At 36.7% G+C, this 13938-nt stretch overlaps 1 pseudogene; it reads left to right on the plus strand.

Moving 5' to 3' along the window:
• The first annotated feature begins 11211 nt into the window (after window positions 1-11211).
• On the plus strand, window positions 11212-12542 carry LOC101431590 (ribosome maturation protein SBDS pseudogene; annotated as a pseudogene).
• The last annotated feature ends 1396 nt before the right edge of the window (window positions 12543-13938 follow it).

The following is a 13938-nucleotide window of genomic DNA, read 5'->3' on the forward strand; positions in this document are numbered from 1 at the left end:
TTTTCACTTATCCCTTTTTTGTTGCTCTTCTTTCACTCCACATTTTCTTGTTTGGACTTCATTTTTTCTTCTCTTTTCATTTTTCCAGTCTTTACATTAATTCTATTTTTTCTTATTTTATTTTTCCCACCTTATTAATTCATATCTCTTAGTATTTATTATTATTTTACACTCTTATTACTTATTTTTTTCTGGCATATTTACAAATCCTTTTATATCTTAGTTTAATATTACTATTATTCTTTCTCACTTCTTCTCGTCTCCCTTTTCTATGGTTTTATTATTTTTTCAAGGAATCACAGGCAGCTACAAGGATATAAAATAAGTGGATCCAACACACAATGAGGAACACATTAACACATAACAGCAAAATATAAAAATAAAACCAGAGATTAAAAAGAGATACTAACCATCTGAAGAACCCCATCAAGTAAACAGATGCCTAGAAACAGCAAAAAAAAAAAAAATGCAACCCCTACCAAGTAACTGGAAGACATGAATAAACCAAAAAACAGGACAAAATGCAGAAAATGGGATAACTAATGAAGGATGGGCAAAAAATATCATGAATCAACTTAATGAAATGAAGGAAGAGGTAAAGGACATTAAGGGATGGTTATGTACTGTCTTCCACATCACTAATTCTTTTCTCTGCCTCTGAAAGGAATAGAGTATGGATTAGAGTTTATCTACTGGTGTTCTGCTGTGGAAATATTTAGATTAGTATTGAAGGAAATTGTAGCATTGATGTGGAGTAAATGGTCATGGTCACTGCTGATGATAGGGAGAGGGAAGAAGAGATATGATGTGGGGGTCTTTTCAGGACTTGGAGTTGTCCTGGGTGGTGCTGCAGGGACAGATGCTGGACACTGTGTGTCCTGTTATTGTCCACCAGGTGGACTGGGTGAGAGTGTGGACTACAATGTAGACTACAGTCAATGTGGTGCAGCAGTGCTCCAAAATGTATTCACCAGGTGCAGTGAATGTGTCACAATGATGGGAGAAGTTGTTGATGTGGGAGGAGTGGGGTGAGGGGGGTGGGATTATATGGGGACCTCATATTTTTTTAATGTAACATTTAAAAGAAAATAAAGAAGAAAAAATAAAAAATAAAAATGAATACACCAAAAAAATTAGAAAATAAAAAAGAGGAAGAGGAAGACTGAACCCTCGCAGATGCCAGTAGCCACCTTGCTTCAACACATGGCAAGAGACTTTGGTGAGGCAGTAGCTTCGAGTTGGACTTTAGGGCCTTGTAACTATAAGCTTCTACTCCAAATAAATACTCTTTATAAAAACCAACCTATTTCTGGTATTTTGCACCAGCACCCCTTTGACTGAGTGATACAGGAGGCATACCATAACTAAAATTTAAAAAATATAAAGAAATAGATTATAGTTCATTAAAAAGTGAAAAAAAAAGGAAGACACAGAGGAACATCTTGAGTAAATCATAAACATGCCTAAAAAATAACAGATCTGATGGTAATGAATGACACAATGCAAGAAATAAAAATATGGTGGAAGCACATAACAGCAGATTTGAAGAAGCCAGGGACATAATTAGTTATGAAAAATAGTAATCTGAATTCACACATATGGTAGAACAGGTAGACAAAATGATAGAAAAAATCAGCAGGGATCCAAGGAATTGAATGACAAAATGTAAGGCACAAAGACATGCATTATACACATCCAAGGGGGAGAAGAGAAGGGTAAGGAGGCAGAAGGAGTATTGGAGGAAATAAAGGCTGAAAATTACCCAAAATATTGATGGAGAAAGGTATACATTCCAAGAAGCACAGCACATTCCAAACAGTATAAATCCTAACATGTCTACCTAAAGAAATAATATCATCAAATTGTTGAGCTCTCAAGACAAAGAAAGAATCCTGAAAGAAGCAGAGAAAAGAGATTCATCACATACAAGGAAAGCTCGATAAGACTGAACACAGATTTTTCAAATGAAACAAGGGAGGCTGAAGGCAGTGGTATGATACAGTTAATGTGATATAAAGAAAAAAAAATAACTGCCAGGAAAGAATTCTGTATCTAGTAAACCTGGTATTCAAAAATAATGGAGACACCACCCCAGAATACTCAGGATTGGGAAATAATATATGGACTAGAGTGGACTTTTTGGTATTATAATACAGAAGTATTGGTAGTCTAACAAAAGAAGAAACTATATCATTGATGTGGAGACAGTGGTCATGGGAGGCACTGAAGGCAGGGGAGAAAAAGAGGTGTAATATTAGAGCATTTTGGGGACTTGGAATTGTCCTGAAAGACATTGCAATGACAGATTCAAGCCATTATATATCTGTAATAACCTACAGAATTGAGTGGGAAAGAGGGTAATCTAGACTGTAAACTATAATCTATGCTTAATGGCAATGCTTCAAATGTTTTCATCAATTGCAATTTATGTACCACACTAATGAAAGAAGTTGTTAAAGTGTGGAAGGGAGGGAGGTGTGGGGAATGGGTTATATGGGAATCCCTTACATTTTTTTTGCATAACAATTTGTGAAATCTAACTATATTTTTAAAAAAATGAAAAATATATTATAAAATGATGGAGAGTTCAAATTATTCACAGATAAATGGAAGATAAAGGGATTTATCAACAAGAAATCTGCAATTGAAGAAATACTAAAGGGAGTTCTGAAGGTTAAAAGGAAAAAAAACAGGAGAAAAAGTGTTGGAGAAGAGTGTGGAAAGAATGAGAGTTAGTAATAATTATTAAAAATATAAAAAGAGAAATAAAAACAAAATATGACATTTATAAACATGAAGAAAATTCACCCAATGTACATAATGCCTTTATTGTAATAACATTGAATGTTAATGGATTAAACTCTCAAATTAAAAGCCACAGATTAGCAGAAGAAATAAGGAATTATAACCCATCGATATATGATATCTATAAGAAACTCACCTTAGATCAAAGGAGGCAAGGAGGTTGAAAATGAATGGTTGGAAACACCTTCCATGTAAAAAATAACAAAAATGAGCAGGAGTTTTGTAATAATGTTCAACAAAATAGGCTTTAAATGTAAAGCTACTTTAAGAGACAAAGAAGAACACTATATATTAACAAAAGGAATAATCAATCAAGAAAAAACATTCATAAATATTTATGCACCAAACCAAGCTACTTTAAAATACAAGAGGCAAACAACTGAAGAACAAAGAGTTGAAATTGATCCTTCTGTAGTAATACTGTCATGCTTTAATACACCATTATTGCCATTAGAAAAAACTCAACAGTGGGTTAATAAAGAAACAGAGTCCTCAATAATATATTGACCTAATAGACATATACAGATCATTACACGCCAATACAGCAAGATATACTTTCTTCTCAAGGGCACATGGATCATTCTCCAGGATAGCCTGCATGCTAGGCTACAGAGTATGTCTCAACAAATGCAGAAAGATTGAAATTATACAAATAATTTCTCTAACAATAATGGAAAAAAATTGGAAATTAACAAGGGGCAGAGAATGAGAAAAGGCAGAAAGATATGGAAGTTAAACACCCCCTTCTTAGAAAATCAGTAAGTCAAGGAGGAAATTGCAAAAGAAATCAGGAAATACCTTGAAATGAAGGAAAATGAGGACACAACATATCAAAATCTACGGGATGAGCATTGAGGGAGGATGGATTCAGACTGTGCAGTCAGAGCCCAACTATCTCACAAAAACAATGGAAAAAGAGCCAAAAGCTCTCTGAAAGACCTCCTTCAGGGGCCAGCAGACCAGGACAGTGGTGCGCAATTTCCAGGAAGGTGAAGGACAGAGAAACAAAGAAACTGAAATGACAAATATAAGTTCCCAAACCCCCAAAGTGGCCGGGAAGGGCTCCCCTCCCCCACTTCCAAATATTAATCTGGGGTAAATCCCCTGGATCACTGCAGCTGACTATGAAGGGAACAGACATTTACTCCCTGTCAGCTATTACAAAGAAATGGGAAGGGAAGTTGGGGGCTTTTGTTCAGTGAGTTCTGTCAGGAGAGCCTGTTTTGAATCTGGTCTCAGGCCAGACCAAACAACAGGAAAACAGAGAGTTCCTCTTTGTGGAAAGAGTGCTGATGAGCAACACATGTTGGCCATTCTGGAAATTGCATGGACAAAAACTGTCTTTTGTTTTCTGTTTCCTAACTCCTGGGAGAAAATCTGTCCAGCACTACTGAGTCCCTGGTCCAATTTTGATAACTTAAGCTGGGCAATTGTAAATACTTAGAATGAATTAAATCAAATATCAAAGAATGGCTGTGAAAAAATATAGGCAGAAAGGAGAAACTGGCCATTAGAGTAAATTCACCAACATATTCAGATGCAGAGACATCAGGAAAAAATTACAAGCCATTCTAGGAATCAGGAAGAAACAGCCCAGACAAAGGAACAATCAAAATATCCTAAAGAGTTATAAGATTTAAGATAATTAATCAATGATAATCACAGAACTCTCTAAATCAATTCATAAAAACTGAATATGACTAAAGGGACAAAGGATATTAAGAAGACATGGGGTGAGCATAAAGAACAATTTCAAAGCCTGCAAAGAAAAGTATCAGAACTTATGGGAATGCAAGACAGGATGGATTAGATTAAAAATGCACTGAGGAATGTAAGAGAAGTTTTGAATTGTTTGAAGACAGAATTAGTGATACTGGAGACAGAATATTTGAATTGGAAAAGACAGGAGAAGAGAAGTAGAAGAGAATGGAAAAATGGGACAGGATCTCAGGAAATTGAACGACAATGAAAAGTGCACAAATATAAGCATTATAGGTGTCTCAGAATGAGAAGAGAATGAAAAAGGGGCAGAAAGAATGTTTGAGGAATAATGACCAAAAACTTCCCAACACTTATGAAAGATATAAATATCAATATCCAATAAGGACAAACAATGTACTTAAACAGAATAAATCTGAATAAACCTATTCTGAGTCACTACTACTCAAAACGGCAAATGTTAGAAATAGGAAGGATTCTGAAAACAGGAAGAGAAAAGCAAAGCATTACATACAAGGGGACCTCAAGAAGTTTAAGTTGCAAACTCTCATTGGGAACCAAGGAAGAGAGAGGAAAATGGTATGATGTGTTAAAGATACTAAAAGAGAAAAACTGCCAGCCAAGAATTCTGTATTCTGCAAAGCTGTTCTTCCAAAACGAAAGGGAGTTCAAATTCTTCACTGACTAACAAAAACAAATAGAATATGTTACCAAACGACCAGAATTACAGTAGGATATATATTCTTTTCAAGTACTCATGGATCCTTCTCCAAGATAGACCATATGTTAGGTCACAATATAGGTATCAATGAACTTAAAGACAAGAATTCATAAAAAATACTTTCTTTGATCATTATACAATGAAGATGGAAATTAATAATAAGAAGAAAATGGAAAAATTCATGAATATATAGTAATTTAAAAACACACTCCTAAATAATCAGTGGGTCAAAGAAGAAATTGCAAGAGAATTCAGTAAATATATTGAGATCATTGAAAATGAGAATACAATGTTTCAAAACCTATGGAATACTGTAAAGGCAGCACTGAGAGGGAAATTTATAAACCTCAATGATTACATGAAAAATGAAGAAAGTGCTAAAAGTTAAGATCTAACCGCACACTTGAAGGAACTAGAAAAATAACAGCAAACTAATCCCAAACTAAGCCAAAGTAAAGAAATATTAAAAATCAGAGCAGAAGTAAATCAAGTCTAGTACAAAAAAACCCCAATAGAATTAAAAACACAACTGTTGGTTCTTTGAGAAGATCCATAAAATTGAGGAACACATTGCTAGACTGCTAAAGAAAATGAGAGAAGATGTAAAAACATAAAATCATAAATGAGAATGGGAACAATACAACTGACTCCAAAGAAATAAGAAGATAATATGAACAACTGTATGCCAAACTAGACAATGTAGATGAGATGAACGAATTGCTAGAAACACTCAAACCACCTTCACTGACCCTAGAAGAAACTGACAATCTAAACAAACATAGTACAAGTGAAGAAATTGAGACAGTCTTCAAAAACTTCCCAAAAGATGAAAAGCCCTGGTTCAAATGGCTTCACAGGTGAATTCTACCAATTATTCAAAGACAATCTAATAGGAACCTTAATCACACTTATCCAAAGAAATGAACAGTAAAATATGCTACCAAACTAATTCTATCAAACAAACATCAACCTAATAACAAAACCAGATAAAGATACTCCAAAAAAAAATTTACAGACCATTATCTCTAATAAATACAGATACAAAAATCCTCAACAAAATACTTGCAAACATAATCGGACACCACATTAAAATAATTATACACCATGATCAACTGGGTTTTATTCTAGGTATGTAAGGATGGTTCAAACACAAGACAATCAATTAGTGTAATAAACCACACTGATAAATTGAAGAAGAATAATCACATGGTCCTCTCGATTGATGCAGAAAAGACATTTGACAAAATACAGCACACTCTTTGGTAAAAATCATTCCAAAAGATAAGAATAGAAAGAAATTTTCTCAGTATGGAAGTACATATATAAAAACTACAGCTAACTTTGTACTCAGTGGTTAAAGAATGTTGTCCCACTGAGATCAGGAGCAATACAAGGTTGCCCATGGTCACCATTTTTATTCAGTATTTTCAAAGAAGTTCTAGATAGAGCAATTAGGCCACATAAAGAAATAAAATACACACAAATAAGAAAGAAAGATGTAAAACTTTCACTATTTCCTAATGATATGACCCTATATATAGAAAATCCTGAAAAAGCCACAACACTACTTTGCGGCGGCTTGCTCGGTCGGTAGAGGTGGGGTCTGGCTGCGGACGAGGGGTCGGTCCAGCTCTGGACGAGGGGTCGGTCCCGCTCGGGACGAGGGGTCGGTCCCACTTGGGACGAGGGGTCGGTCCAGCAGCAGACGAGGGATCGGTCTCACAGGGGTTGCGCGGTTCGGCTGACGGGGTCGCCCGGCGAAGCCGGCGACGAAGGGGTCGCCCGGAGAAGCCGGCGACGAAGGGGTCGCCCGGAGAAGCAGGCGACGAACTGGGGACAAGGGAGGCCAGGCCCTTGTCGGGGGCTCTCAGGACTGGAGGGCGCACGGCAGAAGAACTACCGCGGAGACAAGGTAAACACGCAAGTCCACTTTACTGAGGGAGAGGCAACAGTTTTATAGGGGCTGGGGAAGGCTGATTGGTCGAAGCCACGCCCTGTTCTGATTGGTTGCCGGCGAAAGGTCAGTGGGCGGTACTGGGCGGGGGAGGGGTGGTGGTTAGGGATTGGCTGTCGCTGTTGCTGGGGGAAGGGGCAGGGTTTCGGGATTGGTGGCTGCTGTTGCTGGGGTGGAGGGCAGACTTGAGTTTCCCGCCCACGCCTGGCTGTTGCTGCTGTCGGGGGAAGGGAAAAGGGCGGGCTGGATTTTTCCGCCCATGCCTGGCTGTTGCTGCTGTCGGAGGAAGGGAAAAGGGCGGGCTGGATTTTTCCGCCCATACCTGGCTGTTGCTGCTGTCGGGGGAGGGGAAAAGGGCAGACTGGAATTTTCTGCCCTGCGCCTGCGCAGGGAGAAGGAAGAAGAAGGGTGCCGCCCCACAAGGCATCGGGTGGCGCCATCTGGGAGGAGGGGTGGCCGCGGAAGCATGGCTGCCGAGAAGGGGAGACCCGAGGGCACTGTGCGCCCATGCTGAGCTTCCTTCAGGGGTGGCGGTGGGCCCGACCAACCACCCTATTATGGGGGCAGCGGAATTAGGCCTACCGCGGCCGCTCCCCTGCCAGGCCAGCAAACCACACTTCAGCCGGAGGGGTGACCGCACTACTTGAATTAATAGACAATTTCAGCAAAGTTTTGGGATGCAAGATTAATATGCAAAAATCACTACTGGTGAGCAATCTGAGCAGGAAATTTTTAAAATTCCATTTATAATAGCAACTAAAATAATTAAGTATTTAGTAATTAACTTAACCAAGGGCCAAAAGAACCTGTATTCAGGAAACTATAACATATTTCTAAAAGAAATGGAAGAAGAATTACATAAATGGAAGTGCATTCCATGTTCATGGATTGGAAGACTGAATATCTTTAAGATGTCAATTCTACCCAAACTGATTTACAGATTCAATGCAATCCCAATAAAAATACCAACAATCTTTTTTGCAGAAATGGAAAAGCCAATAATCAAATTTATTTAGAAAGGTAAGGGGACTCAAATAGCCAAAATATCTTTAAAAGATTGAGGTAGGAAGACTCTCATGCACTGACTTTAAAGCATATTACTTAGGTACAGTGGTCAAAACAATATGGTACTTGCAAAAGACCGATTGAACAATGGAACCAAATTGATAACTCAGAAAAACACCCTTACATTTACAGTCAAGTGTTTTTTTTACTGCTAAGCCTACCCCATTGGGCCAGCATTGTATATTCAACAAATGGTGCTGGGAGAACTGGATAGCCATATCAGAAAGAAAGAAAAAGGACCATTATGTCACACCTTATACACAAATTAACTCAAAATGGAACGGGGACCTAAATAAAAAAAGGAAAACATAAAACTCCTGGAAGAAAATATAGAAAAAAACATCTTCATGATCTTGTGGTAGGCAGTAGTTTCTTAAACCTTACATGCAAAGCATGAGCAACAAAAGAAAAAACAGATAAATGTGACCTTCTCAAAACTAAACACTTTTGCACATCAAATAAATTTGTGAAAAGGGTCAAAAGGTAACCAACACATTGGAAGAAAATATTTGACAATCATATATCCTATAATGGTTTAATATCCAAAATATATAAAGAGATCATACAATTCATTAATAAAAAGACAAACTACCTCATTAAGAAATGGGCAAAAGACTTGAAAAGACAATTATCCAAAGATATGTAAGTGGCAAAAAACACATGAACATTTTCAACATCTTGAGTGATTGGGGAAACACAAATAAAAATAAAAATGATATTTCATTTCATATCTATTAGACTGGCTACTGTTAAAATGTTGGAAATCTGTAATTACTGGTAGCATTGTGGAGAGATAGGGATGCTTAGTCACCATTGGGAATATAGAATGGTACAGCCACTATGGAAGAATATTTGGCTGTCAACGGTGGCTCAAGAAGAAATGAAAAAATCATGCAGACCTGGGTTCAGTGAATCAGAACAAATGCTACTGAATAGTTTATTGTACCAAGTCATAATATTTGTACAATTCCAAACAATGTTCTGTTTGGCAAAAAGGCCCTAGCAATGCTATAGTTAAAAACGTGGCAAACCCTATACACATTGATCTTAACTTGTACCTACACAATGAGGAACAAGAAGTCACCATCTCCTTTCACTGACTTCTTTCCAAGTCATTTATTTCCATGCCATCTGCGAACATTTCTGATTAAAGCAGTCATGTCCAGCATCCCAGCATGCTTTGTGCTGGCTATATGCCAACATTTGATAGTTCCTATATAAGTTTATTTATTTTTAATTTATTTTGTATGATAATTTTTAATTGTCTTTTTTTAAAGATACATAGATCACAAAAAGGTTACATTAAAAATAGAGGAGGTTCCCATATAACCCACACCCCAACCCCACCACTCCTCCCACATCATTAACCTCTTTCATCATTGTGGCACATTCATTGCATTTGGTGAATACATTTTGGAGCACTGCTGCTCTGCATGGATTATAGTTTACATTGTAGTTTACACTCTGCCCCGGTACATTCAGTGGGTTATGGCAGTATATATAATGTCCAGCATCTGTTCCTGCTACGGTGGCCATTGTCTCCACATTGATGATACAATTCAACTTTCCATGTGGTCTGGCAATATGATTACCTGCTATATACCCAAAACAACAGAGAGGAATGACAAGTATAGACATCTAAGAAAGGATGTTCATAGCAGTATTATACACAATTCTTAAAAGTTGGAAACAAAGTAGGTATCCATCAATTATTGAATGGATAAACAAATTGTGCTGTATACACACAATGGAATATTATGCAGTGGTAAGAATAATTGAAGTCATCCAACATACAACAACATGAATGGACCTGGAGGACATTATGTTGAGTGAAACAAGCCAGACAGAAAAGGACAGATACTGTACGATTGTGCTGTTATGAACTAAACATATTATGTATACTCACTAAAATAAGAATCAGAATATAGGTCACCAGAAAATAGAATGAGGGTAGAGAATGGGATACTGATGGTAAATTTGTGTAAAAATGGTTAAAATGTTGTTTGCAAATCTTTAGAAATGAATGGAAATTTTGTGAGCACATCATGGTATTTGTGACTAGCAGAGATATTATATGGGTATGGAAGTGGTTGAAAGGGAAAATCTAAGGTCATGTATAGTACTAGAAGGAAAGATAAAAAATGCAACACAGGATTGTATAACATAGGGAAACTGCATGTAAAATTCTAGTTTGGATGATATTGCATATATAAGACTGTTTTTATAAGATAAAAATGCAAAGACACTAGAGAGAAGGAAACAAAACAGCAGCTATGTATGGCAGGAAAAGCAGAGTGAGATTGAAAGGTAATGAGTTTTTCTTTTATTGTTTAGTTGGTTTTCGTCTTTTAGTGTTATTGTTTTGATTACTGGAATAATGAAAATGCTTAAAAATGAAGTGATGAATGAATATCTGTGTAATTATACTTAATATCTTTGTACGCTTCAGATGGATTTATGCTTTATTAATATCTATCAATAAAAATAATTTGTAAAAAATATGGGATACAGCAAATGTTTTTCTGAGACGGAAATTTATAGTCATAAATGCCTGTATTAACAAAAGAAGAAAGAGCTAAAATAAAACCCAACTGCACACATGGAGGTTTTAGATAAAGAACAACAAACTAATCCAAAAGCAAGCAGAAAGAAGAAAATAACAAAGATTAGAGCAGAACTAAATAAAATTGAGATTAAAAATACACTTGGAAAAATTAACAAAACCAAAAGCTGGTTCTTTGAGAAGATTGATACAGTTGACAAACCCTTAGGTAGACTAACAAAGAAAAAGAGAGAATATGCAAATATGTAAAATGAAAATGAGAGAAGGGATATCACCACCGATCCCACAGAATATCATAAGAGGATACTGTAAAAAATTATATGAGAACAAGAGGAATAACTTAGATGAAATGGACAAATTTCTAGAAGCACACATGCAACTAGAATGAAGAAGAAAGAAATTGGTGGACTCAACAGACATATCACAAGTAATGAGATTGAATTAGTTACCAAAAGCCTCCCAAGTAAGAAAAGCCCAGGGTCAGATAGCTTCACAGTTTATATCTACCAATCATTCTGGAAAGAACTGACACCAATCCTGCTAAAACTCTTCCAAAAAATAGAAGTGGAAGAAACATTGCCTAACTCATTCTATAATGACAATATCACACAAATATCAAAGCCACATAAAGATGCCACAAGAAAATAAAACTACAATTTTCTCTAATGAGGATGGATGCTAAAATCCTCAACAAGGAGAAACAATGTCGTGAAAGCCACAATGCGCAGTTGTTTGCTCACTTTTCCTCGCCCAACTAGTGCACCATCAGACTCTCGCGCGCAGTAAGTCAGTCGGGTGCGTTATTGGGCTCGCTCTGGCTGAGTTAAGCGGAACAGCGCGTGCTCCGCGGTCGTTATTATGCCGCGCTCCTCCAAGTTGTTACATCGCAGGACTGCTGGCCCTTAGGCTGGGCGGCGCGGGTCTTTCCTGGTTCGCTGTACCGACGTCTTTTGAGCAGCCACACTCAATCCTCACCCCCAACGAACCAGATCCGCCTAACTAATGTGGCCGTAGTACGAATGAAGCGCGGCAGGAAGCGCTTCGAAATCGCTTGCTACAAAAATAAAGTCGTAGGCTGGAGGAGTGGCATGGAAAAAGACCTTGACGAAGTTCTGTAGACCCACTCAGTGTTTGTAAATGTTTCTAAAGGTCAGGTTGCAAAGAAGGAAGAGCTCATCAGCGCATTTGACACAGATGACCGAACTGAAGTCTGTAAGCAGATTTTGACTAAAGAAGAGGTTCAAATATTATATAAAGAACGGCACAGGCAGCTGGAGCAGATGTTTAGAGACATTGCAACAATTGTAGCAGACAAATGTGTGAATCCTGAAACAAAGAGGCCGTACGCTGTTATCTTTATTGACAGAGCCATGAAGGACACCCACTATTCAGTCAAAACCAACAAGAGTACAAAACAGCAGGCGTTGGAAGTGATAAAGCAGTTAGAAGAGAAAATGAAGATAGAACGTGCTCACATGATACTTCGATTCATTATTCCAGTGAACAAAGGGAAGAAGCTGAAAGAAAAGTTAAAGCCATTGATCAAGGTTATAGAAAGTGAAGACTACAGTCAGCAGTTGGAAATTGTGTGTCTGATTAACCCAGGCTGCTTTAGAGACATTGATGAGCTAATTAAAAAGGAGACAAAAGGCAAAGGTTCATTGGAAGTACTCAATCTGAAAGATGTCCAAGAAGGAGGTGAGAAATTTGAATGACATTTATCTATCTCTTCAGCCATAAACCACTAAAGTGTTTTCATTTCCAACTGAACTATTTTCTTTCTGTGGCTTGCCAAATATTTGTTCAAACTATTTGACATTTTCCATCTCTGTGTTAAACGTGTGCACAAGAAGACTTTTCCTACATAAGTATAATAATGTGGAATTAATTTACTTTTAATTATAAATTGGGTGTTAGGCTAAAATAAAAAATCCATGACACATAATCCAGACTGGCTTTCTGCTGCTGTCTCATGCCTTTATAACTTCCCAAGGTGAAAATCATTTGAGGTTACTTTAATGGATATATACAAGTCAACAAAGTTTGTACATTCTAGTGAACTATTTGAGTGTGTTTGTTGTGACAAGAACGGAGCATTTGCTAAAAAAGAAAGCATAATGCCTAATTTCTGCTTAATGAAATGTGTGTATAGGGTTAACTGTATTGTGGCCTAATATAAAATTTGAATGAAGGCTTCCTGATTATCTGAAAATAGATATATGGTGACTTTTCAGGACTTAAATAATTTTCATTGAACATGCTGACATGGCTTAGCTTAGTCTTAGTACAAATAACATCATTAATTCTTAAAATTTATAATATATATTAAAATAGCTAAAATTATATGTAATCAATAAAACCACCCTTATTAAAAAAATAATAAAATCCTCAACAAAATACTTGCTAATTATATTCAACAACACATGAAATGAATTATACACCATAATCAAGTGGGTTTCATTCATGGGATGCAAGTATGTTTCAACATAAGAAAATACATGTAAAACACCACATTTAAAGATTGGAAGAAAAAAATCACATGATCATCTCTGTTGGAAAAGCATTTTACAAAATATAGCATCATTTATTGATATAAAATTTTCCAAAACATAGGAATAGAAAGAAACTTCCTAAACATGAAAAAGGGTATATATGAAAACACCAGAGTTAACATGCTAAAGGCTTTCACTCTAACGTCTGAAATAAGACAAAGATGCCCAATGTCAATGCTCTTATTTAACCTTGTGTTAGAAGTACATGCTCAAGCACTTAGGCAAGAAAAAGAGATAAAAGTCATCCCAATTGGAAAGGAAGAAGTAAAAATTACACTATTTGCAGATAACATGATCCTATACATAGAAAGCCCTGAAAATTCTACAACAAATTTCTAGAGCTGATAAATGAGTTCGGTAAAGTGGCAAGATATAAGACCAACATGCAAAAATCAGTAGCATTTCTGTAAACTGATAATGAGCAATCTGAGGAGGAAATGAAGAAAAAATTCCATTTACAATAACAACTAAGGGAATCACATATCTAGGACTAAAGTTTACTGAAGAAGTAAAGGACTTGTACACTGAAATTTACACGTTACATTTTTAAAGGAAATCA

Source organism: Dasypus novemcinctus, chromosome X (assembly GCF_030445035.2).
Source record: "Dasypus novemcinctus isolate mDasNov1 chromosome X, mDasNov1.1.hap2, whole genome shotgun sequence".
Lineage (NCBI taxonomy): Eukaryota > Metazoa > Chordata > Mammalia > Cingulata > Dasypodidae > Dasypus > Dasypus novemcinctus.